General features: G+C 39.2%; 1 protein-coding gene across 2 annotated transcripts in view; it reads right to left on the reverse strand.

The window, feature by feature from the left end:
• LOC127626099 (uncharacterized) overlaps positions 1-3855 on the reverse strand; it is a 42515-nt gene extending 38660 nt beyond the window's left edge. The window contains exon 1 of one of the 2 annotated variants that reach the window (XM_052101655.1): positions 3678-3855. The gene's annotated coding sequence lies outside the window, so the exon portion shown is untranslated. The remainder of the gene's footprint in view (positions 1-3677) is intronic. The other variant, XM_052101653.1, reaches the window with a different exon arrangement.
• Between the last annotated feature and the right edge of the window lie 2145 nt (positions 3856-6000).

A 6000-nucleotide genomic window follows, 5' to 3' on the forward strand; every position in this document is an offset into this window, starting at 1 on the left:
AGGAAACCAGGGGATACCAACCGGGGGTAGCGATGGATGTTTGAATAATAATAATGTAGCCTATTTGTAATAATATGGATAATAAAATACTCCAATTATAATGTTGAACACTTTATAAATATTACAAATTTACCCTCATTATTAAATATGAATGTTAAAAAAGTGCTCGAACTATCAATGAAGCAATCAGGGTTGAGTTTGTGTTTAAATATCGAAGTGAAAGTTTCTTTACACAAATGGGTCGATTGTGCAGTTTCAACAAAGTGCTCCAACATTTTACTTCCTCAAACCCGCGTGAAGCAGTTTTATTAAACTTGCAGCCTTTAAAACAAAATACACAAATCAATTCCAACTTGATGATTTAAGACTTTCTCTTTCGAGCATGTTTGGGGTGTTTGCTACACACAATGGGGGGCTGCTGACACCCGTGTGAGAGGGGGAGGAGCGTCCGGTGCCTGAGGGAGAGAGTCTTCCTTCTGCTCAATCATTTCCCACTAGATCCCTTTTCTCCAGTCCACCTGTAGACGACTTTATATTGCTCTGTTGTTGTTGTTGTTTGTGTGTTTAGTAACACAGTGTCTGCAGGTGGTGGAGTGGTTAGTGCACAGCACCAGTGTCCTGGGTTTGATTCCGGGTCTGGACCTTTTTTTGGCTGTACAGATTGAAGGAACCAGCATCTGATGAACACCCTGGATGAAATCAGCTTCATTTGGGATCACTTATAGTTTTTATTAATGCACATTCTTGTTTGTTTTTACTTTCTGCCTGTCTTTGAGGAATCTGGAAGTTTATCTTTTCAGTGACTTTATTTTGGATTTCTGGACTTTTGTGTTGCAGAAAGTGTTTAGTTTAGTTATTCTGATCTACACTATACTGTAATATTACAGTCAGACTGTTTTGGATTGGTGAAGACAGTGTCATGGTGGTGAGCGACTCTAGGGGGTCTGTTGGTGTGAAAATATTAGTTAAATGCATATTTAAGCAGCCTCTGAACTTAAACCTTAAAACTTATTTTCTACAACTTTTTGATTTTTTTTTAAACATATAAAGAAAAAGATTTTAACATCGATAAAACCAATAACATGAAATCAAGGGACAAACGTTCTTTTTAAATTATTAAAATGATTAATAATACATTTGTTTTGCTTTTTTTCACTAATGCTTTTATAAAATATAAGTACAAAATAAATACACATAATTTACCAGATGAAGGGAACAAGGAATTATTTCAGGCAATCAACAAATTCAAATATATTTTCAAAAAAATTTGCAAAACAGCGCATGAGTCAAGCCATTTCAATAAAGGTTAGGTTATAGAATAATATATATATACTTAAAAAAACACTATTTGAAATCTTTTTAATGACTAAACAAGTCAAGGGACATGTTTGTCCACATATTTTGATATTGACTCAAATGTTGTCAGAAATAACCTATTTTATTTATTTACACAAGGTGGCGCTAGAGAACACACAAATCTGAATCCTCCATTGATCTGCATTCAAATAATTCAAAACGTTTTACATCTCATCTCATTTGTTCACTCTGGAGAGTAAATCATAATTAAATCCTATAGCTGCAAAGATTCATACATCCGCAACAGCAGTATCTATAAAATATATATTTTTAAATCATCCAGTAACACTTGATTGTGATTGGTCCATTCTAAACAGCGCAGTGATTGTGATTGGTCCATTCTGAACAGCGCTGCTAAAAGTAACAGCTGTCACGTGACAGAGGCGTCTATGCGCTGCCTCAGCAGAGGTCTAGTGCAGTTTTCCCAACACTGTTCCGCGGTCCGCAGCACACTTGTGTGCCGTGAAAGATTTTCAGGTGTGCCGTGGAAAATTATCAAATTCCACAAACTATATAAATACATGAAAAAAAATCTAATCATTTCAGGGATCCAAACTCCTCATCTTTCGGAGAAATCATCTGTTTTGACTCGCGTCAGCGCTGAATACGTTGAAGTTTATGAAGTGACGTCACACCAGTGTTTTTCACACACACCAATAATGAGTTACTAAGCAACAAGAAATATTTAAAAATGAATGTCTCATAATGTCTTTTAATTATTATATCGTTTATGAATATCAGAGACAGCAGTTATTGAACTCTTCTAAACATAATCGAGACCTTTTATTATTTTCTGCAATCAAAGGAACTGCAGGCCTTTTCTCTCTTCCAAATACATGTTTTCAGTGTTTATTATGAACACCTCCCGCTGTTTTATGTGTCAAACCTCTGTGACACTTTCTGCAGCTCTTGTCATGTGGGGCGCGATGCGGCGCTTGACGCTGGCGTTGAACTGAGCGTTGAGCGACTCAACTCATGTGAAATCACTTTACAATAATTAAAGACCATTACTGAAACTCAAAATGATTATTATTTGTCTATTATTGTGGTCTTTTCTGATAAGTTTAAATACTGCAGGAAAATGATCCCGTAGATCTGATTGTGTTTATAATTATTATTCTGACGTCAGGAGATTCATGCTTTAATAAAGGAGAAGGACGTTATTGAAACACTATTATTGATGAAGAATAATGCTCAGACTGAAGGAAGACTCTAGATCTGCACTATATTTAATTTGGTCAAATTAAAAATTAAAATTAAAAAAATTAATTAAACACTATAAAGTCTCTCTGTAGATTTCATGAACGACTCAAAATGATTCACTGATTCACTCAAAATGATTAACTGATTCACTCAAAATGATTCACTGATTCACTGATTCACTCATCGCACATCAGACGCTCATAGTGACATTTCCAGACGGGGTCACTGAACTCATCAGTTCATAAAAATCAACAAATGTGTGAAAAACAGAAGCAAGACTCACCAAAATACTCTTTATTTTGCAGCTGATTCTGCACAGTTGTAAACTTGAATATACTTGAGTCACTAAAATAGCTGGAATTGGTGCTTTTAGCTGATTCTTTAAAAACAAGAAGAAATGTTCATGGACCAGTGACTGTCTTTCCTCTTTCGCCCCTCATGAGTTTGCATCCCTGTAATTTGTCGTGGCATTGCAAGAACAAATCTACAAATTACAAAAGAAGCAAATTTGCATTTTTGACAGACTCCCCATTAACGGAGAAAGTGTAATAGACATACATGATCTACCACAATATGTGTTCGGTTTTTAGATTTACAAAAGCTCTATGTGTGAATTGTGATATTACTGGAAAACAATCAATATGATGAGATATTTGTGTAAGAAGCATTTTTTCATGACTCAATTATCGCTCTTGCCACCCGTGACCTCACACAGCGTAGCTGACATATGTGACGTGTTTATTCTGCGTAGTCGAGTTTCAAACATTATAAACACGCTATAAGACGGACAGAAAACATGGACAAGTTCTTGAGAAGGAAAGATATTGATGATGGTTAGTCTATGTGGGATATGTGTGCCGTAGGTTTGTTTCAAAAGTGTGCCGTTTGCAAACACCAGTCTAGTACATTTCATTTATTAAATGATTTAAGCAACGTATTTTAAGATTTTCTATAATTCAAGAAATTTTTAAGCACATCTTGGTAAAAATTGCTATTTTTTCGGTACTTCAATTTGAAAAAGCCAATTCGAGTTCTTCAAGCACCTGAGTACGAACCCTGTTAATATGACATGAAGAGGTTTTGACTGTATTATAATATCAATCAATAGTCACCCTTACCTTTGAACAAGGTGATGAGGGGTCCTGTATTGAATGTGCTGCACTCTCTCTCTGTGTCTCTCTCTCTGTGTGTCTCTCTCTTTCTGTGTCTCTCTCTGTGTCTCTCTCTCTCTCTCTCTCTCTCTCTCTCTCTCTGTCTCTCTCTGAATGTGATAATCTGCAGTAGTTGTTGCCTGATGAAGTGTTTGGAACTGCTTTGGTATTTATAAGAAGTTTCTGGTTGGCTGCGTGTTGGTCAGAACCGTGGGGTCAAAAACAGCAGTGGAAGAGAGAAAATCACGTGATTTCTGAGAAGAGAAACCCTCCAGCAAGAAGATATTATGATTCATTACAATGTCCTGCTGACCTGGATGCAAATACAGGTGAGTCAGAAGAAAGTGAAATTGGCCCGTTTCAAAATTTTGACGATTTGTATTAGGGAAATTTTAGCCTATTTCATCTGAAATTACAAGGACAGTTTCTTCTCCCAGCTTCTACAATACAAAATCTTGTAGATGAGATGCAAAATATTCATGAACTGGGACAGACATATACTTTTAGTAAGCTACATTCACTTCTGCAGAGTTTGTCTTTAAACCATGGAGCCTATTTCTCAAATCTTTACTGCTGTAAAGGAATCAGACTTGTTTTACATTTACATTTATGCATTTGGCAGATGCTTTTATCCAAAGCGACTTACAGAGCACTTATTACAGGGACAATCCCCCCGGAGCAACCTGGAGTTAAGTGTCTTACTCAAGGACACAATGGTGGTGACTGTGGGGATCGAACCAGCAACCTTCTGAGTACCAATGTATTATACAGAGCACTTATTACAGGGACAATCCCCCCCGGAGCAACCTGGAGTTAAGTGCCTTACTCAAGGACACAATGGTGGTGACTGTGGGGATCGAACCAGCAACCTTCTGAGTACCAATGTATTATACAGAGCACTTATTACAGGGACAATCCCCCCCGGAGCAACCTGGAGTTAAGTGTCTTACTCAAGGACACAATGGTGGTGACTGTGGGGATCGAACCAGCAACCTTCTGAGTACCAATGTATTATACAGAGCCCTTATTACAGGGACAATCCCCCCAGAGCAACCTGGAGTTAAGTGTCTTACTCAAGGACACAATGGTGGTGACTGTGGGGATCAAACCAGCAACCTTCAGAGTACCAATGTATTATACAGAGCCCTTATTACAGGGACAATCCCCCCAGAGCAACCTGGAGTTAAGTGTCTTACTCAAGGACACAATGGTGGTGACTGTGGGGATCAAACCAGCAACCTCCTGATTACCAATGTATTATACAGTGCACTTATTACAGGGACAATCCCCCCGGAGCAACCTGGAGTTAAGTGTCTTACTCAAGGACACAATGGTGGTGACTGTGGGGATCGAACCAGCAACCTTCTGAGTACCAATGTATTATACAGAGCCCTTATTACAGGGACAATCCCCCAGAGCAACCTGGAGTTAAGTGTCTTACTCAAGGACACAATGGTGGTGACTGTGGGGATCAAACCAGCAACCTCCTGATTACCAATGTATTATACAGTGCACTTATTACAGGGACAATCCCCCCGGAGCAACCTGGAGTTAAGTGTCTTACTCAAGGACACAATGGCGGTGACTGTGGGGATCAAACCAGCAACCTCCTGATTACCAATGTATTATACAGTGCACTTATTACAGGGACAATCCCCCCGGAGCAACCTGGAGTTAAGTGTCTTACTCAAGGACACAATGGTGGTGACTGTGGGGATCAAACCAGCAACCTTCTGAGTACCAATGTATTATACAGTGCACTTATTACAGGGACAATCCCCCCGGAACAACCTGGAGTTAAGTGTCTTACTCAAGGACACAATGGTGGTGACTGTGGGGATCGAACCAGCAACCTTCAGAGTACCAATGTATTATACAGTGCACTTATTACAGGGACAATCCCCCCGGAGCAACCTGGAGTTAAGTGTCTTACTCAAGGACACAATGGTGGTGACTGTGGGGATCAAACCAGCAACCTCCTGATTACCAATGTATTATACAGTGCACTTATTACAGGGACAATCCCCCCGGAGCAACCTGGAGTTAAGTGTCTTACTCAAGGACACAATGGTGGTGACTGTGGGGATCGAACCAGCAACCTTCTGAGTACCAATGTATTATACAGAGCCCTTATTACAGGGACAATCCCCCCAGAGCAACCTGGAGTTAAGTGTCTTACTCAAGGACACAATGGTGGTGACTGTGGGGATCAAACCAGCAACCTCCTGATTACCAATGTATTATACAGTGCACTTATTACAGGGACAATCCCCCCGGAGCAACCTGGAGT

Source organism: Xyrauchen texanus, chromosome 32 (assembly GCF_025860055.1).
Source record: "Xyrauchen texanus isolate HMW12.3.18 chromosome 32, RBS_HiC_50CHRs, whole genome shotgun sequence".
NCBI classification, from domain to species: Eukaryota; Metazoa; Chordata; class Actinopteri; order Cypriniformes; family Catostomidae; genus Xyrauchen; species Xyrauchen texanus.